Here is a 27,986-nt window from a genome sequence, read left to right as displayed (position 1 = left end):
TTTTTCTTGCTTCTGTTCTGCATTGCTTAACACAATTGATTATTGCTATTTTATTGTATTTATGTTCAGTTTTATGTTAGCTACCTTGGGAAGTAGTAACTTGAAGGATTGGGTATACATTCAAACAAACAAATTGAATTTACTCTGCTTTCAATTTCATCATGTGCTGAAGCTGCTACAGGTTATCCACCTAGCTCATTGGCTTCAGGATCTGAAGCTTGGAATCATTAGTCAAAAGAAGACCTCGGTAGTTATTAATCATGTTTTCAAGAATTATTATGAGTTACTTATCTAAAATACTACTGTTTTACTCCCCATTAGTAATATAACGTGTTACTGTTGACAGCATTTGACTGAAAATGGCTATTGATGCCCTCCATTACCCAACCCACAAATATGGTTTTTGAAATAAAGATCACTATACAGAAATGTTAGTGGCCAATTTCCTCTTGTCAAGAAGACGGGGCACTTGGGGTGATGCCAGCAGCAGATTGCAGATAAGTAAGAGTTCCTTTTTCTTTTTCAGGGTGTGTGTGACTTAATCTCATATTGTTTTAGTCACATGCACCTCAAAACTGAAGCCGAGATTTGTTAATTAGGGGCAACTGGACACTGTTGGTGATATCACTCCTGCTGTGTGGATAGAGCTCCTTAAGAGGATGTTGGCCAGTGTTGCAGTTGTTGTCTTCTCATTTTTAAAAAAAGTACTGATGTCATATCTTGTTACAAAGAGAGAGAGACACAACGGTATAAAACAAAAGCTAATGACACATGCTTATTGTTTATTACCTTTTTTAAAAAAAACAGAGAGATAGAATTTTAGAGATGGAATAGACCTTTGTGGCCCTTTAGTCCAGTGTATGCTCAGAAACTCTGATAGATGGCCATTTAGATTCAGATTCAATACTGCTAGTTCACCTAGAATTGTTGCTTTATCTTTCTTGAGATTGTTTCTCCTTCCCCCTTACCTTTGTTTGTGCATCTGTGGCTTGAGAACACTTTCTCCTGTCTCCACTCTTTCACCACTGAATAACTCCATGCCAACCAAGCAATGAATACAGAAGTGCCATGTAGAACAGCATGGCTATCCTACATGGAAGACCCAACATGGAAGCGGCTTATATTTGGTACCTCTCATTACTGTATATAAATTCAGTTACCGTTTTGTGGCCCAGTTGATTTGTTTGTAATATTTACATTAAAATTGAGAAAATGTGTGTGTTTTACCTTTAAAAACACCAGCCAGTTATAACTAACATTTGATTGAACCAGATCCGCAAGACCCTCCTTAATTACACGGCAGGTTAATATGCATCTTTTTGCATGTGATAATTGTGATGAAGAGAAAAAGCTTGATTGGAAGATAGGAATTCCTAGCTACCCTACAAGCCCATTTGACTATAGCAGAGCTAATTAAGTACGTCTCCTGTATATAAAATATATCATCTTCTGATAACAGCATATTGCTAAATTTTTTTCATCTTATTAAAAGCTTGCATTAAGGTTTTCCCAACATAAATTTTGACCATGGACAGGTGCTGTTTGAAGAGCCTGACAATGGGGATAACTTAGATTAGGTTGACACTGCCAAGAGATGTATCACCCATGGCTGTCTTAAGGGGAAGAAGGATGAGGAATCCATTCTCCATTATTGCCTAATGCTGATGGGCTGACATTATCACCAGAAAGCTGCTCTTCCTTTCTTTCCTTTCTTGCAGGTAATTGTGCATACTACTTTAAGGCTAAGAGCTCTTTCCATTTTAGATTTAATGGACAGGTGTGTGTGCTGTCTGAAATATCACCCATGCCTCAAGAAGTGGGTTGAGTTTTCTTTCAGAAAACTAAATATGCCATTTTCCTCATCCAGTTTCACAGTTTTGCAGTGTTGTATAAAGCAACATGGAAGCAATGCAATAGAACTCCAATCTGGTCCCACCATCCCAGTCACTTCATTCTTTAAACATGGATGGACATAAATTGGAAGAACAAACAAGGAGAAGGTGAAGCAATATACGACCTTGAGCTTTTAATGCTGATTTGCATTCTCCCTGGGGGTGGGATACCTTTTTTTCTCCTGTTTTGATTACAGTTCCCAACATGATGACTAGCATCAGGGTCAGGAGTTGTATTTCAGAAAAGCAACTTTCTCATCTTTCATTCTGCTTGTGCAAATTGCGCAAATTAGAGGCATCTCCTTCATGTCACAAGAGTATAGGTTATGAATTTATTTTTAAAAAAACCTCATAAAATACATTTGGGTTAGAATCAGAAGTCTCATTCTTCAGAGCCTTCAGTCAGAGGAAGATTCCATCAGAAGACATAAGGAGAGCTGTTACGGATCATAATAATTCAGTATTCCATTTTTCACTGTGGCTAGCCAGATGACTCTGAGAAGTCGAGAAGGAAATGACTCTGGTAACTCCAGAAATGAATTTCACAGCTTTTTCTCATTACTGCATAATGAGAGGTGTAGTACCCACAAAACCAGGAGGTTGCCTTCAACAGATTAGCCCTGCAGGAAAAAGAAACTTGGGTTTTAATCCCAAAGAAAGGACATTTTTAGACACAGACAGTGGGTTGCTGCTCTCCTAAAACATCTAAACAACTGAGCCAGGCAGTCTTTCCCCAGGAATGTGATTGGCAGAAATGGGTGCCACTGTAGAGAAGGCTGTCCTTCATGAAAATGCTAGCTTAACCTCCAGTGAGATAATGATACATATAGTAAGGGTTTCTAGAACATCTAAGGCGGCACAGGTGTTGGTAATATGTAATTAGTCAGCCCAAAATAAGGTTGCTGATCAGATTCACGCAAATCCCAAACCAAATCAGTTTGATTCAGACTGATTTGTATGAATCAATGTGATACAGCCATATTCTGTTCAGGTTGATTTGGATGTGGGCCACAATCAAATCAGATGGGGCACAAATAATTTCAGTCCATCAGGGTTGATCTTTCATTCTTCGCAAAAAGAGCAATATTTAAAGATGACTAGTACATAACTGTCTGAAATTTGGCAGATATACGTACTTCACTCTTTATAGTCTGCCATTTCATCTGCATTGGTGCAAAACAAACGAAGTACTGTATAGCCATTTTGGTTTTCCAGTGCACTAACTTTACAGGTATACAGATCAATTCTAACCCAGGGCACAGATCAAATTAGATGAGTCACACACACCACTCTGGACTGAATCAGGGCACAATCCAAAGCCCTGAAGTGGCCTGACGACCAAATCAGGAGATCCATACAGAACTCTGGCCCAAATCATGTAAGATATGTTGGTTGAACACACTCATTTTAAATCTTTTTTAAAATTCTGAATTGCAATTCAAGATTGAAGAATAGGTCAGTGTTAACTGAGTTTCGTTCAGTTTATTTTTTTTTTTTTACAGCAAATTACTTTCAACTTTGAAAAATATTCAAACAAGTCAGCTAGAAAACTAACATAAATGAATGTATTACTGGTGCAATATTTTATGTTTGGCAGTATAACGGTCCTATTTCTGGGATACATGCACCATAGGCGGAAAGTTGTTCTTAGGAAAAAAAAATTGTATCTGTAGATCAACTTGATCAGATAAGTCCCCACTAACAAAACTCTCCCATCATAAAGTCTCCCATCTTTTCTTTTAACCCCTTGGGACCAGCTTTTAAGACTACAGACACCCTTCAGTTGCCACGACACTGCTTTTAAATCAGACGTATGGGTGGTGGGGGAGGACAAGCAGCAACACTTTTGAATATTCAAGGAGGAGTAAAATACTTTTCGGCACCTGATAAAACAGGAATCCCATATATTAATAGGAAGTCTTCTATTGACATCAGCACTTGCATTGACATTGTAAGGTTTTTCTCAGTCTTAGACATTTGATTGACATTGTGACGGCTTATTCAAAGCACAGACAATGTCAGTGCAACTGTATTAAAGTTCCTTTCTTGACTTATAACAGCTTCTTCAGAAACATCTTTTTTTCCTCCTTGTAAAATTCCTACTGACACTTCAAGGACAATAGCATTGATAGAGATTTTCCTCTCTTAAGAGGTGTTAGCCTTTTGTTTCTGGCCATGGAGTTTTCTTGGCAAAGATACTGGAGTGGCTTGCCAGTTCCTGCTCCAGGTGGATTGTGTTTAGTCGGAACTCTCCACTATGACTTGTCCGTCTTGGGTGTCCCTGCATGGCATAGCCCATAGTTTCTCTGAATTACTCAAGCCCCTTTGCCATGACAAGGCAGCAATCCATGAAGAGGACATGGATTGTGGGACAGGAAGCAACAGTTAGAACTGGATACGGAAACACTGATTGGTTCAAAATTGGGAAAGGAGTACGACAAGGCTGTATATTGTCCCCCTGCTTATTTAACTTATATGCAGAATACATCATGTGAAAGACAGGACTGGAGGAATCCCAAGCCAGAATTAAGATTGCCGGAAGAAATATCAACAACCTCAGATATGCAGATGATACCACTCTGATGGCAGAAAGTGAGGAGGAATTAAGGAACCTTGTAATGAGGGTGAAAGAGGAGAGCGCAAAAAATGGTCTTAAGCTCAACATCAAAAAAACTAAGATCATGGCCACTGGTCCCATCACGTCCTGGCAAATAGAAGGGGAATATATGGAGGTAGTGACAGATTTTACTTTCTTGGGCTCCATGATCACTGCAGATGGGGACAGCAGCCACGAAATTAAAAGACGCCTGCTTCTTGGGAGGAAAGCAATGACAAACCTTGACAGCATCTTAAAAAGCAGAGATATCACCTTGCTGACAAAAGTCCGAATAGTCAAAGCTATGGTTTTTCCCAGTAGCGATGTATGGAAATGAGAGCTGGACCATAAGGAAGGCTGACCGCCAAAGAATTGATGCTTTTGAATTTTGGTGCTGGAGGAGACTCTTGAGAGTCCCTGGACTGCAAGGAGAACAAACCTATCAATTCTAAAGGAAATCAAGCCTGAGTGCTCCCTGGAAGGACAGATCCTGAAGCTGAGGCTCCAGTACTTTGGCCATCTCATGAGAAGAGAAGACTCCTTGGAAAAGACCCTGATGTTAGGAAAGTGTAAGGGCAAGAGGAGAAGGGGATGACCGAGGATGAGATGGCTGGACAGTGTCATCGAAGCGACCAACATGAACTTGGCCCAGCTCCAGGAGGCAGTGGAAGACAGGAGGGCCTAGCGTGCTCTGGTCCATGGGGTCACGAAGAGTCGGACACAACTAAACGACTAAACAACAACAACAAGAGGTGTTAGAGTACACATCACTTGTAGAGAAAGGAAACATGCCCTGTTGCTACTTTTGCTATCCTCACCATCATGCAGAGGATTTGGTGGCTAGCGTTTAATCACAGCTCCAAATTCCCAAACAACAGATTCAGGTTCAACCTAACTAGAGCAGGGAGGGAGTTGAAAATGCTCATAAAATTGTTTTAAACAATGTGAAACATGCATTACATTAAAAATGTTCTTTGTTGTTGTTGTTGTTGTTGTTGTTTCAGCAGAACTAAGGGGAACCAAGAAATATTGGCTCCCTGCACTTTATCTTAGGTTCCTCACATAACTAACAGCCCTATTTGAAGTTTGAAAATCTCAGCACTCTTCAGTAATTTGTTTCTAAAAAGGGAGGTCTTGGGGCCAGGGTCCGGGTGCTTTTAGTACATCTGGGGATTTGGTGGATTCATGCAGTCTTTTGGAGCAAACCTTGACATGAAAACTTTGAACAGTTTGTAGGATACTGCCCTCCTGCCCTCTTTCTTTTCACTTCTTAAAAGTGTGATATCCTTACCACAAACAGATTTTGGAAACATGACCCTTTGGAACTACAATGTCTGGAATTTGTATGAGTTATAATCAAAACATGTCATAACCACCATTCTTGAAATCATACCAAGAAAAAAAAATCATAACTCTCCAAAAGCTCCCAAAACAATTTCAGCAATTCACTAATTCCTACCTAGAAATTGTCACGGCTAGCTATGGGTGCCATTTTGACTCAAACCCATCCAGAGGCCGCACCATTATGATGGAGGCTCCTCTGCCCACACCAGAGGCAATATAATCAGTTGCAGTTTCTAAGCAGGGTGAGCTCTCCCATTAGCCTGAATGAGGCGACTATTGCAGACGTAGATTTTGGTTATCACATGACAAAGCAGCAAATTATTATTTATTACTAAGTGCATCCCCTTCATGGATTGCTGCCTTGTCGTGGCAAAGGGGCTTGAATAATTCAGAGAAGCTATGGGCTATGCCATGCAGGGACACCCAAGACGGACAGGTCAGAGTGGAGTGTTCTGATTAAATGCAATCCACCTGGAGTAGGAATTGGCAATGCCACTCCAGTATCTTTGCCAAGAAAACTCTATGGACAGGGGGAAAAAAGGCTAAAAGATAAGACGCTGGAAGATGAGCCCCTCAGGTCGGAAGGCGTCCAACATGCTACTGAGGAAGAGCAGATGACAAGTATGAGTAGCTCCAGAGCTAAGGAAGTGGTTGGGCCAAAGCCGAAAGGACGCTCAGCTGCGGACACATCTGGAAGTGAAAGGAAACTCCAATGCTGCAAAGAAAAATACTGCATACTGGATGTTATGTCTTGTTACCAACATGTTTTTGTTGCATTTTTCATCTGTCCCTTTTTAAAATGGTATTTATGAATTTATCTGAATTTTATTATTGCTAGTGGCCTTGGGTAATATTTTTTTGGCAGAAAGGCAGGATATACATTTAAAGAAAAGACAAACAAACAAAATGGGGGTTGTGCAAGCTCAGAGCTCACATGAGAGAAGTGTCATGAGGAAGGAAAAGAATGAGGAAAGTTTTTTTTCCCTCTCTTTATTTTCATAGCCCCCAAAGCCTTCCTTCCATTGAGATGTTAAATGGGGTAGGTTAACAGGGAAAGTATCCTTTTAATTTACTTCCCTGAAAACTGCTTCGGGTTTGTTGTTGGGAGAAATGCGGCATATAAAACTACTGCTACTGCTACTGCTACTGCTACTGCTACTACTACTACTACTAATAATAATAATAATAATAATAGTAGTAGTAGTAGTAGTAGTAGTAGTAGTAGTCATACTACTACTACTACTACTACTACTACTAATCATAATACTAATACTACTAATAATAATACTAATACTAATAATACTAATACTAACAATAATACTAATACTAACAATAATACTAATGCTAATAATACTAATGCTAATGCTAATGCTAATACTAATACTAATAACAACAACAACAGGGGAAAGAGTTTGTTTTTAAAATGTATATCATGTGATCCTGTAGCATCCACTTTGATCCCCTCAACATTTTCTGGCCAGATTATCTTTAACTTTCTTTCTTTCAATTATGTGCTGTTCTTTTGTCCAGAAACATTACATGTATGACAAAATGACCATCAATTTTTTTTAAAAAAACCCACTTCATATAAACATTCATAATGCAAATAAAAATTAGTAAAAAGGTAAATCCCATCAAACAAATCCATTTTATATGCCTAATCACATAATTCTCCACCACAGCAGCAGTAGGAGAGTAGTTTCATATAATATTGAAAGACTCTCAGAAATCTGTCCTGCTTTGCTTGCCCTTTTGAGTTCCTGCAGGGGTGTTGCACTTTGCAGGGATTCAAGAATAAAATTCCAGAGCATCAGGGCAACAACACAAAGATATATTTTCCTGACATACTCAAGGCTGTAACAGCTGGCATTTTCAGAAGGCCAATTCCAGATGACCTCAATCAGTGCAGTGACTCCTTAAGGTTGAGATCTCTGGTATCTACTGGACTGCTTAGATCCTGGATGGCATCAAGCCCAGACCCCTGCCTGGATGGTTACAAATTTAACATTCCAGGGTGGGTGGGAGGTGTTAATTTACCTTTATGTTTATATACCCTGTTTCCCCGAAAATAAGACCTAACCTGAAAAATAAGCCCTAGTATGATTTTTCAGGATGCTCGTAATATAAGCCTACCCCCAAAATAAGCCCCAGTTCAGTGAAACCCCGCCCTCCACCATTGTGCAGCAGCCAGAGGATGACATCAGTGTATTTGAATACATGTAGATTGTTGTACATGAAAAAAATAAACCATCCCCTGAAAATAAGCCCTAATACGTTTTTTGGAGGAAAAATCAGTACTAAGACCCTGCCTTATTTTCAGAGAAACATGGTATAATTTTTATTTCTTCACACTCCTTGAGTACACAGAAGCTGCTACCTTTTTCTGTGTCCTGTGTTTTGCTCCCAGATGGGCTATGCACCTGACTACCCAAATTCAATACTGGAAGGGTTGGTGAGGATAGATTGCGTCCTCCAATGCTCTGGGCAGAAGGAACACTGATCAATGAAACTGCACTCTCTCCTGATCTACCTTCATCATCTCCACTATGTATCACTCTGCAGGTTTCATCAGGATAACAAAGAGGCAGTATATTCATTAACATTTTAGCATAATAGGCCTATTTGCTGTCCATCACTGCCCAGGCAGCCTCTGTAATCAATATTGCACATTGTGTAATGACAATAAGGTGAAAGTAAAATGCTAAAACATTTTAATGGGATGGATCCATGAAAAGGGTGGGCCAAGCCTTTCTCTAAGTTTTAGAAATGAATTCAAAGGCACCAGCTAGTGGTGGGCTTGCCCAAATGAATCCATCTTATGCATTCTTCTTCCAAGAAGTAGATTTTTAATGATCATGAAATTATGTTCTCCAGCCAGTCAAGGCCATAGAATACTATGTTAACTTGTCTTCATGCTTGTTTGTTTCACTTGTCTGTCTGTCTCTATCTCATCAAATATTGTGTTTTCCCGAAAATAAGACAGGGTCTTATATTAGTTTTTGGGGTAGGGCTTATATTACGAACATCCTGGAAAAAAAATTATACTAGGGCTTAATTTCAGGTTAGGTCTTATTTTCAGGGTATTACCTGTCCTTGTTGGATTCTTGACGAATTGACTAACTGCTAAAAAAAGAGGCTTTTCACAGCAAGCCGCATGCCACAGTGTTTAAACTGCAGTAATGCAGTCAAGCCTCTGCTCAAGATCTGCATTTGATCCCAACAGGTTCAGGTAGCTGGCTCGAGGCTGAATTAGCCTTCCATCCTTCTGAGGTCAGTTAAATGAGTAGCCAGCTTGCTGGGAGCTGAAGTGTTCCTTGCATAATTATGTTGTAAGCCATCCAGACAGTGCATAGCACTATGGAGTAGTATATAAATCGAAACAACCGGTGGATGCCATTCTTTTTACTAAACTCTTGAAAAATCTAGTACTGTATGTTTATTTGCATTTTAATGGTACAATTTTTCATGGGTTTGCCTGTATGTGTTTCTTAGCCTTCTTGTGATCCAACTTGTGACCCAGTTTTCAAAGAAATGTAGTATATAAAACAAACAAGCAAGCAAACCAACCTTTATTGATTTGCCCTTCAGTCTCAAAGGTGTGTTCAGGCACTCAGATCTGGATCTTAATCAGCTTGAAGAATGAGAGGCAGTTCCATGACTGCATGTGAGTTTTACGAGCAATCTTTTTGTGCCTTTGATGCCTATGTTATTCATATGGTTGTGTCATTTATACCAGAGGTGCCCAACCCCCAGTCTGTGGCCCGGTGCAGGTCCATGGCCTTATCTGGACTGGGCCACGGAGACAGACCTCCCGGAAGCCCCGCATGTGCTCACCCCCGCACAGCTGATTTGCACATGCGTGCACACATCAGCATGCCCGTGTGAGCACCGCACTGCCATTTGAGTATGCGCATGAGCACCCACATGTCCGCACAACTGTCACACCACTGTTTGCGCATGCACGTGCACTCTCTCATTCACATGAGAGAGAGAGAGAGTGCGCTTGTTTGTACATGCTCATGAGTGCGCGGGTGTCCCACCTTTCCCAGCTGGTCCGCAAGGTGAAAAAGGTTGGGGACCACTGATTTATGCTATATCCTTGTTGCTGGATCTCTCAATGCATTGCAAGACGCTACAACACATGGTCATATATGATTTATAACAGCGTACTGTCACACATTAACTACTCTTATTTGCATTCCTACCTGGGTACTCCAATCTAGATGAGGAGGGGCCTCATGTTGCACCTCAACATTTTGTAATGAGCTCCCTGTTTGGAAATATCTCTCTGAGGCAGCAGTATCAAAAAGACTGGCAACAAAGCTTCATAAGAACAAGACACAACGCTTTATCAATGAACTGCATAGCATGAACAGAGAGGGAAGAGTGCGCTAAACCCCCAGTCAGAAGTCCTGCTCTTTCAGCTCACAGCTCTACAGGAAAGAAGCAGAGCCTGAGATGGGTAGTCTGGATTAATTATCATAAATTAATTAGCATTTGGACTCTAGAACTTGGCTAGATCAATATGTGGTTCTGCAACTCTGACTTACCTCACTCTTTGGGCTTCCAGTTCAGCAGAAGAAGCATCTGCATGTGATGGCAGCAGTTCATTCTCCTCCTTTTCCTTGTCTTCCTCTTCCTTTCCAAGACTTAAGGCATGCATACATGGGGGAGTCTGGAGCAATCCGGGTTGCATCTAGAAAGCTATTGTCTTTGTGATCTCTTTTATCTCACACTTGAGCAATCTTTCCAGGAGACATTTCTTTTCCTATTAGAAGGATTCATACAACACTTCAAATTCTCCAGTATCTGATAAAACGACTGAATAGGTCAGTAGTTGAGGTATCTCCTTGTGGAGCCAAAGGTTGGGAGTTTAATTCCTCGCCGTGCCTCCTTGACAGGGCCTGGATTTGTTAATCCATAGGGTAACTTCCAGCTCTGCCATTCTAAGGTTGCATGCCTGATCATGCACTAGCCACCTTGACAATTAGCCGCAATTAGCCTTAGCAACTTCCACAATTACTCATGCATGAACACAAATGTTTGGCCAACATGGCTACTCTTTGTTCTGTTACTTGCCTCTCCTTGTTGAGATTCCCTTGCCGAAGGCTTGCCTTTTCATCATCTCCCAGTCCTGAACTCTTCTACAAAAGGAAACGTTTATTGAAAACAGAATTGCAGTTTCACTTCTAAACGTTTTATACATGAAAACTGGTCCTCCATCGCCAGTCCTACTGCTAGGCACAAGGTGTCAGGAGCCTCCACTGGCATCAACAACAATCTCTTGGCCATCTCTCCTGAGGCCACTCCTCCCCATTACCTTCTGTTGGAAGAAACTGTTCTCTGTGTGTGCTGCCTAAGCTAACTTGATGCCTTCAAGCATACCACCACAAGAAATAAAATAAAGTCCAGTGCCTAAACCAGTTTATGTTTATACAAGGAGCTTGGGAGGGGGCACCATCTTCTACTTTGTCTCTGGTGGCAAAAGGCCTGGGATTGGCTCTGTCTTCCTCCATGCTTCTTCAGCAAAAGTGTGACACAAAATCTGTTCACTGTGCAAGAAGAGTGTGTATTGATTATGAGGAAAAGAGGCAAAGGAAGATGGCAATATGAAAGTACTTTTCATTTGCTTTCTTTTTGCTTTTTTTATTCTCACCAAAGGTTTGGGCTCCTTCTGGTCCATAAAATATGGATTGCTGGTTTCAAACTGCATCAGTGCTGTTAATGGCCATGCCCATTTGTCAGTCATATAATTCCATTACAGTGTGATGAGATATTGACAGAACAAACATCATGACCAAGAGGTTACTGATAGCACATGCAGCATTATTGACAAACAAATGCACACTTGGAAATGTGCTTCTCTGGCCACCTTTCTAAAACCTGATTTAGCAGTCCATTAAATTTTTAGGGGAAGGTAAGCCATTCTCTCTTGCCAGACTCATTGCTGCCTCAAATACATCTTCCTACGAATTTAAATGGCAATGCTTTTCAAAATGAAATGAAATTTAACAAGAGATCTCAAACTCTATTTGAATATCTGGAACTCTTGTAGTGCACAGCAGTGTTTATCACACAGTAGGCGTTTTATTTATTGATTTCTGACATGTAAACCATGCGCTTCAACAACAAAATAGCAATTTGGTTTATGAACCAATAAAATGTACATATATTGTGGAATACATCTACCACAATGAACAACAAGCACAATGCACGATAAAACTCTATTCTCCAAAAACACAGCTGTTTAAATGGGTTTAGTATATTTACAAGCTTGCTGTGTTACAAGGCATGGAGAAAAAGAGAAGTCTTTGCTTGGTAAAATAATGGCAAAGGAAGCATCAGAAAAGCTTCCCTGGGAAAGGCCACTATGGAAAACTGACTCCTTCTGGTAGCCATCTGTGGCGATCCCCTCTGAAGCCCCTATTCCCTCAGGTCTTCACGAGGTTCTCGCTCTTCTTCTTTCTTTGCTGCCACCACGTATTGCTGCTTCAATACCATTCAATCAAGGAGACACGTGTACTTTTAAAACTTATTTATTAGATCAGGGAAGTTATCAGGTGATTTATATTCAATAGATACATCACAGGTTGCTAATCACTTGTATTTGAATCAGTTCTACTTTAACTTTAAAAGACTAACAACTCGCTGTTCCATTCAGATTTCTTACAGATCTCTAACTCACTCTAAGTTCACTTTTAAGTTTCACACCGTCTCTCACTCACAGAATCTCCCTTCAAACACCATACACCAGCCTTTATATCCAGCCCCCTTCCCCCCTTGGCTCCGCCTTCCGTCCTCTCAATGGCTCCTACTCCACTGTTCAATTGTGACTGACAGGTGAGGGCAGGGCTGTTCACTACACCATCTAGTTCAGTTCCAGTTGTGAGAAGAACCCTAGATTTATTTCTCGACTTCTAGGCACACTGATCTGTCTGTGGACCCTGAAGAAAGAACATGAGACAACAGTAGCCCAAGATAAGTGGTGGGCTCTATTCTTTTCTTCATTCCTTCCCACCCCATATCCCATGGTTCTCTCCATTTACACATTCACCTACCCATCTACCCCACTCTGGCCTTCCTTTTTGACAACCTTGGTTAAAATAATTCTGTAATATACAACGACCTCAAGAATAATTAGAAAAATATCACCCAGCAAGCTTCAGGGCTGGGGAGGGATTAGAACCCAGGTCCTAGTCTAACATATTGATCATTATACTACAATGATCTTAGGAGTGTGGGCTAAAAAAAGGAGGAGTCCCGAGGAAGGAGAAAAATAGGGAAAGACAAGTGAGAGAAGTCTGAAAGGAAAAGGAAATTATGGAATTGATTAGGGAGAACAGAATGGAACACATAACCATGTCAGATACTACAGAAGTGATTTTAATATTGCTTTGATGCATCAAACCAAATCTTCTGATGTCTACTTAATATGAGGACTGCTTCTTGAAAATAGGGCCAGCTCAATCACTAGGAAAAGTGAAGCAACTGCTTCAGGCACTAGAGGTTGAGAATAGCATTGGGAGTCTCCCAGACATTTCTCATGGACCAGACTCTTCCCCACTATTGGTTGGGACAAAACGTCAGTGTCCTCTAAATCTGTGGTCCCGAACCTTGGGCCTCCAGATGTTATTGGACCAACTCCCAGAGATCCTGGCCAGCAGAGGTGGTGGTGAAGGCTTCTGGGAGTTGTAGTCCAAAAACATCTGGAGGCCCAAGGTTGAGGACCACTGCTCTAAATGATCCTGCTGCCTTAGAAAAACATTATGTCACTGCAAATGTTAAAATAAAATTCTAGTTAACTTCTGCATGCGGACTGGGAAAGGGCCAGTATCTTGATCAGATCGCTTAGCCCTGTTCAGCTTAATAGGCAAAACTTAAGCCACAGAAAGTCTCCTCTGATAGACTTAGGATAAGTTATTTCTTCCTGGGGAAACACTAAGTTTTTCCCTGTGAACAACTCAACATTAAATGTGGTTCAATCATTCTCTTCTTTCCCCCACTTCACAGTTCCCTTCACAGACAGACTGTCCACATCGAACTGAGTCTTAATATGATTTCCCCATCACACAACAGTTATGGAATCCCGGCTGTTAAGAAATGAGCATTTTCTATTACTTAATGACACAATTTACCTCAGAGGAAAGCTAATTTGGGGCAGTAAGTGGACTGACAGACCAGTTTGTGTTTTAAGATGATAATTTCTCTCCCCCCTCCCCCCCCTCCCCCAGTGCTGTACTTCAGAGTGTTTGAGGGTGAACCGCTTAACACCTTCTGACACTGCACGGCAGTTTTGCCTTTTGCAATGAGTGTGGCGGAGATGCAGGGAAGAGTTAAAAGCTAAGGCGCTGCCTATTTGAACTGTTTTCTCAGTGCGGCGTGTACACAGATACACTTTTGATGTGTTAACTAGAAAATCTGACGGAAGAAGAACAAAGCAGCTGTCACTGAAGGGAAGACACTGATGAAGAACCACACAGCCTTGTATTGAAGAGCTGTCAAGATTGATCCTGCAGCACTCAGTTTGTCTGTAGTATTTATCAAAGACCCAGATCAGATGAAGGAAATTAAAAAAAATCTCTCTCTGCTGGACAGTTATTAATGGTATCTCAGATTGTGTTGCATTTAAAATGCCTAGGAAGGGTGGGTTTATAAAAAGGCTTGTACTATATGCACAACAAAGGATAAACAAATAGCTTTTCATAACTGAGCAAATGTACTTGAGGTTACATTCATGTATACCTTTTAAATGCAGGATTATCTCCTCCAGGAGCACACTCCTATACTAACTTCTGCCCATTTATTTACATAGCGGCAGCCCCTGAGATAGGGATAAATGTACCATCCCATGATTTACTGCTGTTTATTCTTCTTATATTCAACATCACAGTTTAAATTTACTCCCCAAATTATAAAATCTATCCCTGTCACACCAAAACTGAAGAGGATCAAGGTGAGGGCAACATGTCTCCACAGGAGGAAACCCAGGCCAGAAAATTCCTTGAAGCCCAAGTGGCACTCCACTAGAGTAGAACAAAAAACTGAGGGGCTGGCTGGCAACAAGAACTTGACAGATGAAGGTTTCACGAGTGTCAGGGATTCCAGGTGTTAGAAAAGAGAAGGCAACAAAAAAGAGCACAGGAGTTCTCAAGGTGAGACTCATGCTGTAAATAGCTAATCAAAGCCAACTGAATAAAAGAGGTCCTAGGCTGATGTGAATAAATACCAATGTCCATTGGATCCCAAACAATAAACAGAGGAAGAGGGAGAAGATATTATATTATTTTAGATTCAACTTTTCTAAGTTAAGCTTGGGCTTGCACTGAGCCAATGATGTAACTAGGGTGAGACAACTGGGACTTTGCACCAGAGCATCATCATTTAGAGCAATGCCTTCCAAACTTGGGTCCCCATATGTTCTTGGACTAAAACTCCCAGAAATCCTGGCCTGGACAACTAGTGATGGAATTTTAGTCCAAGAATATCTGGAGAGCCAAGGTTGGGAACCATTGATTTATAGGGCTCGAAAATCTAGAGTGGATCTACTGGTACATGCTTGGGAAATAAACAACACCTCTCACCCATCTTTTTTTGACAGCAAAATCTTGCTCTTTTTGGGGGTGTGTGTGCCACATTCTACTCCCTTTTTGGGGATGGGATCTCATGCCAGCATCGCATGGTTGAAGGAGTGGGAAACAATGTCATTTGCCATGAGAGACAGCAGTTCTCGTTGCAGTTCTGCACTGAGTTCCTGTGGGCATAGTACATAGTGGAGCAGCTCCCTCACTGTGATCTGTTGAAAGTGGCTTCCAACCTGTTTACTACATTCGATTGCACACCAAAATTCAAACCAGAAATCTAATTGGGGTGCCTTCTCTAGGGAAGTTCAGCTGGTTTCATAAGAGGCTCGTGATCAGAGCAGGTTAGTGCCACACCTCCAAAATTTCAGAGTGAGATGTAGCCCCCGCCTGAGAAATACTGCCAGAAATCCTGTTGTCACACTAGAGCAGACCCACTGAATCAGTGGGGATTTGGTGAGAGAACTCCACTATAAGTTACATTAATTCAAATGGACCTGCTCTAGTTGCAAATTAACATGGCATAATACATAAAGCTTTTTTAAAGTGTCCTTTTCCCTTTCTTTGCATGTTTACATTCTTTTTTGTTGTTGTTTTATCTGGTTTTATTTTCAAATACATTTATACTATGCTGCTGGTTTTATACTCTGATACCGGACATTTTTAGTCATCTTCTGCTGTATTGTTGCATTTTACATTTTTAACACACATCACCTTGTGACAGAATCCTGTACAGAATTCTAGTTAATTGGTGGTTTAAACATGCAGTAAATAAATAACTCCTTGTCTCACTGACGTAAGTCTCCTACTCCCAGCACACATACTCTTAATATAGCATTAGAAATTCAAGCCTGCCTTTCAAGATCATCATAAAGGTTACTGAGTTAGGAACATTCTGCCTTGTAGTCAATAAGACTTCTAGTCTATCTAGCTCACTATTGTTGACTCTGATTGCCTCTGATTCTCTAAGGTTTCAGGCAGGATGCTTTCTTAGCTGCTGGATAGCTTAGTGATTTAGGAACCTGGCTTTGGAGCCAATGGTTGTGAGTTTGATTCATCACTAGGCTCTTTGATGGGAGTTGGGTGATGATGTTCCATAGGGTGCCTTCCAACTCTGCAATTCTAAGATGATTATGGCAGTGGTGGTTGTTAGTTGTCTGGAGTGCTCTGGTACCCTCTCATACAAATATTTACCAGTGCCAACCCTGCTTAGCTTCCAGAAAGTCACATTGGACAGATATATTCAAGGTGGTACTGAACAAGAGCCATTGGACCATCTAACCAACCCTGATTGGCAGCAAGTCTTCACAGCTTCAGGGAGGACTCCTTCCTAGCCCTTCATGAAGATCTCTGATGTTTCCAGTGGTATCCCATCCATGTAGTTACCAAGCCCAACCCTGCTTACCTTCTGAAATCAGACAAGAGTAGTGTGTTCAGGGTGATACTGCAGCTTTTCCACCTGAATATCTCCCAGAACCTGAAGAGTGTTCCCATGAGATATAATAATTTTATTCTTTTATTCTTTTGGGTCCACATTGAGTCATTCATAGCATAGACTCACTGATTATTTTCCTGGCAAGGCTGTAGGACTATCTCAGAGCAGAATATCCTGGACTGAGAGAAAGATGAAAAAGAGGGTCCTGGAGCAAACCAAGCCTGAACTTTCTCTGGAGGCAAAAATGAGGAAACTTACTGTCATAATTTAAGCCCATGAGAATGCAAGATTCACTGGGAAAGACTTACAGTGCTGGGAAAAGGCAGCAGGAAAAGAAGATGACCAGATATGAAATGGATTGGCTCCATAAAGGAAGCCACAGCTTTTACAAGAACTGAGTGGGGCTGTTAAGGACAGGGCACTTTGGAGGTCACTCATTTATAGGATTGCCATATGTCAGAGGTTACTTGATGGTACATAACAGCAGCAGCAACAACAACAACAGAGGAGGAAAACACAGGAAACTCATTGCCCTCCCAACCCTGGAATAAAGACGTGAGACAAATAATATGGGTTAAAACATGGGCCACACTTTATTGATTGAAAATTCAAATTCAAATTTGCCATCCTTTGGCAAAGGAGTGCCTGCTGTAGTGCGGAAACAGGTAAATCGCAGAGGTATCCAAATACCCCTTAATCAACAGATGGGCGAGGCCCCAGCCCCAGGTTCTCGCGGTCTTAAAGAAAGCAGGAACCTGACCGGCTGCCAAAAACACCCCCAGACCTCAAGCCATCTTTAGTTGATGGCTGTTGGTCCAGAAGTGGCCCTGCGAATCTTCCAGCCACCGGCACTGTAATCGCATGATCCATAGTGCTGGGAGATCCGATGCGCTGTTAGCTTACCTGGTCTTACATTGGGACTCACTGGGAAAAAACTGTTTTTTCCGCACTACCCGCCACAGCATAGGGACTAGCATAGCTAAGTCTCATTGAGCTGCTCAAGGTCAACAAGCAGCCCCCCCCCCTTGATGTCTTCCAATAGGACGTCCAAACCCAAATCGGACAAATGGACACCATCGTTCTGAAAAACTCAGGCCTATCCATACGGATCCTCTGGTGATCAATCCCCAATCCAAGGCCACTGCAGACTGCACTCCAGACCTCACAGTTAACGCACCTGTGTGCCGTGTTAACACTGAGGAAAAAACTTACTATCTCTCCATGCCAAATGAGATATGATTGTGGACCAGAGGATATGCATGGCCGTGTTTGTGGCCTTCAACCATTTCAGGTCACGTATGATGTTCAGGATTAGAGCCTGTCCAGGATACCTGGCCAAATCATTACCACCATGGGGTACCCAACACATCTGTTGGAAACTGGCCAAATGCCTACGCCCTCCAAAGCTGGCTCCACAGTATGCCAAGCAGCCTTTTCCATGTGATGTGTGTTCTGGCTCCAAGACCCAGGTCGCTCCTCCTATGGGGATGCAGCTGCATAATGCTCTGTCCAGTATACCTAGCTGTGGCCGATAATCACAATATGCCTCTGTAGCAACCCCAGACCTACTGGAGTATCCCACCCTGTAGTTATGCTGCCACAAACCATTCGCTCTACCAAGTCACCCAGACCAGGAATGGATTTTAATAAACAAGAGAACAAGGTTTATTGAAAAAACAAACAGGGTAAATAAAAGGATCAGGTAAATAGGATACTGGAACTTGGTATAGTCCCAATCATACACATACAACAGATTGGTTCCCACGGAACACTTTAAGGTAACGCACAGACCCTGAACTTATCCGTTCTGGCTACCTAGATAGAAACCTGAACCTATCAGGTATGTGCTATCTGACGAACAGTTGTACCCAGTCTGACCCACAGACTCCAACTCCACTTCTCCACGTCAGCTCTCTTACGAAGGACTTCCCCCAAATATATACAGTACAGCTCCTCCCCCCTGATGTCCCGCCTTCCACTCCCCATAGGATGGAACTTTCCCTCCAAACCCATGACAGACAGGTACCATCAGTGCTGTATGTGACAGCCTCCATCTCACCAAACCAATGTAACGTGTGGAGACTTAACCAGACTAGGCCCCTGCCTACATGTCAAGTAGTATTCTTATATCTGTGGTAACTGGCTGACAGCCACCGGCCAGCTGCTTGATCTCTTATTGGTTTAAGACTCAGAGGTGCAACAGTGAAGGCTGCACCCATTCTGAATGAATGTGTGCTGAAACTCATGCCTTGGATATCGCTCTGTCTAATGTTAAGTTGGTTAATTTCCAGCACTGATATTTCGTGAAAGGTGACTTATCAGTATGCTGACATAAAAAACTGGGGATCTGTTCTTTAACCTTTATCTATGGTTGTGATGCTTTCACGGGGCAGATGCTCCTTATGCTCTACTGCCCTAAGGTGATTTGTGAACCCTTGTCTAGCTGATCGAAGACCCTTGTCTAGGAGCACCAAAGAATTTTCACTTTCCTTTCTTTAAACTTCACATCCTGCCATTGCAGGGCTAGACTAGACATCATTTTTCATGATGAAATCACTATGCTAATTCTAAGAGTCCCAACGAACGCCATTAATGATGCCTTCTAGAATGGGACCCCTTTCGTATTCGTCCCTGCATAAAAGCGCCCAGTGTTTACAGATGCACTCTAATAACTGAGGTGATGTGGAGCCCTAGTATCTTGTACTCTACCCCTCTCCGTTTTAATGTACCACCAAGATCTACCCATATCACTCGCGCGAGCCAGGAGGTGAGGCTGAGGAGCCTAACGCCGAGGGAGGCCTGGAGGGAAAAGACAAGAAATCGGGCCTTCTCGGCAGTGGGTCCTCGCCTCTGGAACAATCTACCTCCTGAGATTCGTGTGGCTCCCTCGCTGGGTATCTTTAAGAATCAACCAAAGACATGGATGTTTCGGCAGGCCTTCCCATCAGATAACTCCTGACGCCCTTTCTCCCCTCTCTCTTTGTTTCTTTTCTGTCTAATATGTAATGCAATGTAATGTTTTGTCATTTAGAATTGTTCTTATTTTTTATTGTTGTTTTTTATAATTGTTAGCCGCCTAGAGTGGTCCTCACCCGACCAGATAGGCGGGATATAAATAAAATAAATAAACAAATAATTAATAAATAAATCATTTTAAATGTTCCACCGGTGCCGGCAAACTGGCTCCAGGTCGACCATTTTCCGGAATTCCTGTAATGCTATTCTCAAGGCCGAATAACCCTTCCTTATCCTCGGTGCCAGGTCTAAACCTATCGCTCCTGATGCATCTTAACACCAATTTACCAAAACTCCAGAGGCAGAAGTTCAGGCAACACCCTGGCTCCAGGGTCCAGCTCCATGAACACCTCAATCCGTTAGCGCAACCCTGCAATGGTTATCCAACTTTCTGGACCTAGTACATGTCATCCATGCACTAGTATGTTACGTTGCAGCGCATAAATGTAATGCCCTAGCCAATGTCATAACCTGTTCTGAATGTGACGTAAGGTTGTTTATTATGCAAAAAACTGCTTGATTGTCATGCCAAATCGTACTACCGAGTTTGACTACTCTTTGGCCCATATCTAAAGTGGACTTAGTAAGTGGGAGAATTCTAGGAATGTAAATCTCTGGTGGTGTTGTTCTGATGCCACTCGTCAGGCCAAGTGCCAGCTCACCATCTTCCCCTGAAGTAAGCTCCACATCCTAAGGATCCTGCCACATCCGGGTGAACCTGGAAATCTGCTTTCAGCCCAGCTTGCTTCTCAAAAGGAGATCTCGCTAAAATCTGCTAATAACTGACTCCATTCTAATAGATCTTTCTTACTCCCTGTGTAATCCAGGTCCTTGTGCAGATGTCGATGTAGCTCCTTTGTAGCCTTGCACAGTAGCTGCAGAATGCACACCTGGCACTTTTTAAAGTTTCTTTCCCTAATTGGACTGGGTCCCTTTTCCAGGAGTACCCCAGTTGCTGTTGGGCTTTTAACTGCCTCCTGTACCGCCATTCTGGCACTAGGTGCCAGCTCAAACTTAATGAATTAGGATGCTGACCTCCGCAGGTGGTACAATCATGTCTGAAGTGGCATTATATCTTGTACAAGTGCCCTTGGAGTTGCACCCCCAATGGACCAGGCAGGGGTGAACTGCCTGCCTGCTACACTTCAAGGCAAGGATTTTGACCACGGGTGGCTTTCCCTTTAAAAATATAATAGCTTCTAGGCCCTGTGCAGTATGGACATCAATCCAGCCAACTGCGGGCCCACTTCTGGGCCACTGCAATCAAAGAAAAGGTGGGATGGGGGAGAGCCGTGGATTCAACAGACAACGCTTGGGCCTGCGAGCCACACCAAGCCCAGTCAAGCCCAAGCGCCACTCAAAAAGGCCCGAGTCGAGTCTCAGCTGCCTGAAACCGGCAGCCCAGACCAACACCCCGATCCTGTGATTCCACTGACTATATATAGTCAGCGTCTCTCTCCAAAACACAAAGCCAACTGATTGTCATCAATTTAACAGTTAAATATTGTTAGATAAAATAAATAGAACTGTGGGAGGGAGCCAACGCTATCCTCCCTGATCTCGAACACAACCAATCCTCAGCAATGAGGCAGCTCCAAACTGCAGAAAGCAGCAGAGTTCTTCCTTTTCCATTGCCCAAAAAGAAGAGGGCACTCCTCGCCCTTTCAGCTCTCATGAGGCTTCCCAGTCTTGCATTATCTGGGGATGGAAGGCAGAGCGAGCCATGCTGCTCGAAGCCATGGCTCGTCAGCAGCTGCAGCAGCTGAAGGCTTCTAGGGAAAGCAGTGCTTCCCTCTCTAAAACTAATGTATTGATTTCAGACCATTTGATTGAATTGCTTTAGACATTGTAGGACCTCTAGTGAAATTGGGGGGGGGTATTTGTATGTCTTAGTGAAAACTGATTATGCCACAAGGTACCTGGAGGCAATTCCCCTATGTGCTACCACAGCTAAGGTGTTGGCCAAAGAGTTACTGGGAGTGTTCTCCAGGATAGGATTCCCCAGGGAAGTGCAGAGCGACCAAGGGTCAAACTCTAGCTGCCCCCAGACTATGGAATGCCCTCCTGACTGAGATTCATCTGGCGCCGACGCTGATGACATTTCGGTGCCAGGTCAAAACCTTCCTGTTCCAAATGGCTTTTTAACTGAAATAATATCAGCTGTAGGTCTCATGGCAATTTTTAGAATATATATTTTAATTGCATTTTTATTATTTTGCCCTTTTATTTTGCCTTTTTATTGTATTTTAAATGCTGTAAGCCACCCAGAGACCTTCGGGTAGTGTGGGCGGCATATAAGTTAAATAAATAAATAAATAAATAAATAAATAAATAAATAAATAAATAAATAAATAAATAATAGAGTGGTCCTGACCCAACCAGATAGGCGGGATATAAAATCAATCAATCAATCAATCAATCAATCAATCAATCAATCAATCAATCAATCAATCAATCAATCAATCAATCAATCAATCAATCAATCAATCAATCAATCAATCAATCAATCAATCAATCAATCAATAATGAGCCTAACCTTTAAACAAATGTGGGAATAGCTAGGGGTAAAACTAATGAAAATGTCTGTCTACCATCCACAAGCAAATGGCTTGGTAGACAGATTCAATAGAACCCTCAAAGGGATGATCCAAAAGTTAGTCCAGGAAAAGCCTAGACAGTGGCACATGTTTCTCACCCTGCTAATGTTTGCGGTGAGGGAGGAAACCAATCATCAATTGGTTTCTTCCCCCTTTGAGCTGCTATATGGAAGAAATCCTAGAGGTATCCTAGACCTCCTTAGGGAAAAGTGGGAAAAATGCCAGTGTTACAGCAGATTATGGAATTAAGGGAAGGTTTACAAACAGCTCAGGACCTGACCAAATAAGCTCTGGGCAAGGCTCAAGAAGGTCAGAAGCATAGGTATGATAAATGGGTGAAGTCAGAAGAGTTTGAACAAGGCCAAAAGGTCCTAGTATCACTGCCGGCCATACGAGGTGGTTAGGAGAATCAGTGAGGTAGACTATGAGATAAATATGACAGACAAGAGAAAGAAATTACAGGTGTTGCATGTAAATTTGCTGAAACATTGGGTACATAGAGAATCCCTCTTTGGAGACTGTGAAGAGGAAGAACTAGGACCTGAAGGGAAGTATGATGAGGAAAAGACACAGATAATTATCGATAACTGGGTAGAGTCTGTCCCGTTTACCACATGGCCCCTGCTTGTTTCCCCAAACAAAGGGCTCACGCTATGTCATCCCACCAGCAGATACCAATTGTGATGTTCCCTCTTTTCCTCACTGCCACCAGTGGATTTCCTTTATCCATACTATATAATGAACTTTAGTCACACTCTTGTCTGGTTATTCCAACAGAACTTGTTTGTTTTTTTGCTTGCTTGCTTGCTTGTTTATTTATCTATACCCTGCCTATCTGGTCAAACAACCACTCTAGGCGGCTGCCAACATATAAAACATAAAATATAACAAATTTTTTACAATCAATAGGGAAGTTGAAGTGTATTATTTATTGAAGTATATTAACTTTAATCAGATTCACAGGTGTTCTTTATCCAATGCATACAATCAAATCATTAAAATATCATAAATCTTGCCAGCTTCACCACCTGCTCTATATATTTATCTTGACCGGCTTAACTCTATTATTATTTCTCCTCACTATCTCACTGACTATCTGTCTATCTCTCTGCTTCCTTCTCTGCTTCTCTCTCTGCAATTCTCTCTCCCCCATCTCTTCTGCAACCTTCTTATATCTGCTGACTCCACCACTCCACTCCTCTCATAGGCTCATGCAAATGAGAATCAGACTGTGACAGGAGTGACATGGGGCAATCATCACAGAGCCACAGCAAGCAAACCAAATACAGTGGAACCTCAACTTATGAACTTAATCCATATTGGAACGGTGTTCGTATGTCGAAACTTCCGTAAGTCGAAGCAAATTTTCCCATAGGAATGCACTGAAAACCATTTAATCTGTTCTGGCTGTTTTTTGTTCTTATCTAGAGGCACTATTTGCAAGTAGAGGCATTAGTTCCCATAGGAACTAATGTAAAGCTGGTTAATCTGTACTGTATCACTAGGGGGAGAAATTTTTTCTTTTTTCTTTTTTCTTCTTTTGACCTAAGATGAACTTAGGTCAAAAGAAGAGGGGGAGGGAACACGTTCTAAACAGAACACCTTTTAAACCAAGCACCTTTTAGTTTAAAAAGGGCAGGAGAACACCTTTCAAGCAGAACACATTTTTTAAATTCATAAGTCAAAGCTCTACTCGCAAGTCGAAGCAAAATATTGTGAACAGAGTGGTTTGTAAGTCAAAATGTTTGTAGGTAGGGACGCTCGTAAGTCGAGGTTCCACTGTACACCAATTGGAAAAGGAATTTCCAGAAGTGTTATCTAAAAAACGGGGTGAACATAGTATCGAGACCAAACCAGGGGGAGTGATAAGAACAACAGGGCGATCCTGGCCTCGGCAGCTAACCCCAGTGATCGAAAAAGAAGTATCTGAAATGTTAAGCCTGGAAGTCATTGAGCCAGCCAAGGGGCCTTGGCATAGTTACTCGGTAGTTGTCCCCAAGCCAGATGGGTCCATACAATTTTGCATAGATTACTGCAAAGTCAATGCAGTCTCCAAATTCGATGTTTACCCAATGCCCAAGGTCAGGGACCTGTTAGACAAGCTAGGGAGCACTAGGTACCTATCATTTTTAGACCTAATGAGGGGGTACTGGCAGATTCCTTTAAGGGACCAAGGTAAAGAGAAGACAGCCTTCTCCACCCCTAAGGGCCTTTTCCAATTTACAAGAATGCCTTTTGGACTACATGGCGCAGTTGCCACCTTCCAGTGCCTCATGGACCGGTTATTGGCCCCAGTACAGGACTGCGGCTGTGTTCATTGATGACATCATTATATACAGTTCCACTTGGTAAGAGCATCTAGGACATTTACACAGAGTCTTGAAATAATTAAGGAAAGTTGGTTTGACTGCTAACGCCCATAAATGTAGAATAGCTCTTCCCAAGGTAGAGTATGGACTTCTCCATAGGAGGGGGTGAAATACAACCCCAAGAAGGAAAGATCACTAAGATCACCCAATGGTATCAACCTCATACCAAGAAGGATGTACAATAATTCATAGGTCTTGTGGGGTATTACCAACAATTTGTACCCCAATTATCTACCATAGCTGCCCCCCCCGACAGATATTATCAAAAAGAGGGCTGGGAGGTGGGTATAATGGAGTGAGATCCAGGAGAAAGCTTTCCAGATGCTCAAAGCAATATTGTGTGAATTACCTACCAGATTTGCACCCGATTTCAATTTCCTGTTTGTGTTATTTACAGACACTTCAGATGAAGGGTTGAGGGCAATCCTAGCTCAGGTACAAAATGGGGTAGAATACTCCGTACTTTACCTCAGTCTCAAATTGACCATTAGAGAACAGAAGTATGCAGTCATTGAAAAAGAGGCTCTGGCAATTTGATGAACCACCCATGCCTTGAGGTATTACTTGCTAGGAGCCCCTTTCACTCTGGTGACTGATCATGCACCCTTGCAATAGCTAGTACAGATGAAAGATACCAACCCCCGGCTCACACAGTGGTATTTAGCCCTTTGCCTTTAAGGTTCAGTATAGGAAAGGGAAGGAACATTCTAATGTGGATTATTTCTCCTGGCAGGGTCCATGGGCAAGGACTGAGGAGGAATGGATGGCTCTCTCGGATGGCGGGGTATGTGAGACAGGGGGCGAGAGCAGTAACCTTCTTGCCAGAGTGCCATCCCTCCCCCACACTGTCGAGAAAGAAATACAAACCCTACCCGCTTCATCCCCCAAGAGAACAGAACAGCAAGGGACAGATACACAAGATTTAGAGACAGAAATATGAAGGTTAATGGTTGAAGGAACTCAAGGGTATATGGCGGGAACAGAAGGAGAGGGTAGAGATAGAAGCAGGAGCAGAGGATATAAAAAGGAGGAGGAACAGTAGCCTCGAGGCTGGGAATGGATCCAGATGGAAGATCACTGGATGGAGGATCCCTTGGGAAAAGCTGGGGTACCCAAAGAAGAGGCTGATCATAGGAGAAGGAGAGAGATTCCCCCTAGGCCATCATATTGGGAAGAAGCAGAAGCCAGGGAGTAGAGACGAAGGCTGAGAGAGGAAAAGGAGAAAGGAGAGAGAGAGAGAGAGAGAGAGAGAGAGAGAGAGAGAGAGAGAGAGAGAGGAGAGACAGGTTGGAATGGAGAGTGAGATAAATGTGGAAGAAGGACTACCGGCAGGACTCTGGAAGCCCCCCACACCTGTTGGATGCTCCGTGTGGGTCAACGACTGGGGCGAGGACACAATGCCCCTTCTGGAAGGTGAAGGAGTACCAGCGGTAGACCTGAACTTGTCTATAGACTGGTTGAGTCCATGGAACACAGGCAAAAAGAACCCGTTCCCAGATGAAGAATGGAACCCCCTGACTGACCTGTTGTCTGAAGGAGAAAGAGGTTGGGATAACTTTGCTGACACTGGTTATTTGTTAACCACTCCAATAAACCTTACTCCTGTTCCTAAAGTGCAGAAATTTCCTGATTTAGTTGAACAAAGAAAGGAGCCAAAAATCGAACCCTCACACCATGTGATGTGGAAAACACAGGTTCTAAAATCTGGATTTTCTGCTTGCTGTTGTTGTACTAAGGTCCTTTTGCATAAGGTGCCCTTTCTTCTATTGCAAGAGGCTTTATATTTGCTTATAGTGCTCCTGCTCAGTGTTTCTTTTCTATTGGTTTAATACACTTTCATCACAAAATACAAGTGGTCATTCAAAGAGGCTTATTCAGAGGCAATAGGTATTCATTCACTCACTACCAGAAGTAAGTAATAGAGGCTCTCTCCATTACTGCAAATGAAAGCTGGAGAAAAATAAGAAAAGGCAGCCAGCTTTCAAAGGATGTTTGAAAAGAGTGCTGTGGGTTGCAAGAGGTATCATTTTTCCCCTTCATGTAAATAAATAGATCACATTACAGCAGATGTTAAAATGGAGAAATGAATACAGCCTATTTCAGGGTAAGCTTATTCAGCTCCAGAGTCAAATGTAACAAGCTGAAAAGAAAAACATTACAGTACATTCCTTTTCAAACAAAGATTGATGCACAGGAGACAGATTTACATATACATCCTTTTTCAAAAAATAGAAAATGGAGGTTTACCACTCACCTATTACAACAGAAGCAGAGATCATAATGATCAACATGGAAGACCACAGGTAGGACATTCGAGTAATAGCACCCTCCCACCGATGTTCCCCAGCAACTGGGATACTAAGGAAAACTGCCTTGGAAACTGGAGTTAATACCCAGCTGTCATGATTTCGTTTTAAAGCCATCCAAGTTGGCAGCCGCCTCTAGTTTTTCTGCAGAGCTTCAAATAGTCATATTTTGGAATATAATTCCCTAAATTCTTTACCTAGCATGGTTAACATGATCACTGACCAAACCGGTTGGAGGGATTCTGGGAAATGTATTGCCAAGATCTCTTCCTCTGGTGGTGAATTCAAAACTATGCTGTATAATTCACACCTTTGTCCAGTGACAGGATATCCAAAGAGTAGGGCAGGGCTCTGCTAGAAGCCTTTTCTCCTGGTGATTTCTATAGTGACACTTGGCATGAAAATTGCCCAAGCATTCAGAACTAAAAATCAGATGATGTTTCTACTGATGCCTCCAAGCTGGGACTGTAAAATCTGATTCTGAATAAATTTTGAAAATGAACTTCAATCTTAGAGCAAAAATATCAGCAATAGGAAAGTAAAACAGGAAATTTTCAGTTCTCCTTAGTAATAATGGCTGTGGTGCACTCTGTGTCAAGAGGGACCATTGGACCATTGTTTTTAATAGAAGGAACTACAAAGATCTGTATGCAAAAAGAAAACTCCATATCCATTCCTATGAAGATTTGTGCCAAGTAGAGCAGAGGTCCCCAACCCCCAGTCTGCAGCCTGGTGCTGGCCTGTGGCCTGAGCCGGACTGGGCACAGAGACAGACTTTCCCTCTCCATGCATTCCCACACACACAGCCCCTTTGCGAATCTGCACATGCGCCTGTGCCCGCACAAGTTCTCCGC

The 27,986-nt window shown here is 42.3% G+C and overlaps 1 long non-coding RNA gene across 1 annotated transcript; it reads right to left on the bottom strand.

The window, feature by feature from the left end:
* Positions 1-27,164, bottom strand: LOC144586627 (uncharacterized). Its single transcript, XR_013541549.1, has 2 exons — positions 27,081-27,164; positions 1-2,512 (listed from the first exon to the last, which is right to left on the bottom strand). It is a non-coding gene; the product is annotated as an uncharacterized LOC144586627 (long non-coding RNA).
* Positions 27,165-27,986: the final 822 nt, after the last annotated feature.

Source organism: Pogona vitticeps, chromosome 2 (assembly GCF_051106095.1).
Source record: "Pogona vitticeps strain Pit_001003342236 chromosome 2, PviZW2.1, whole genome shotgun sequence".
NCBI lineage: Eukaryota > Metazoa > Chordata > Lepidosauria > Squamata > Agamidae > Pogona > Pogona vitticeps.
This window is presented reverse-complemented; position numbering and strand designations above follow the sequence as displayed.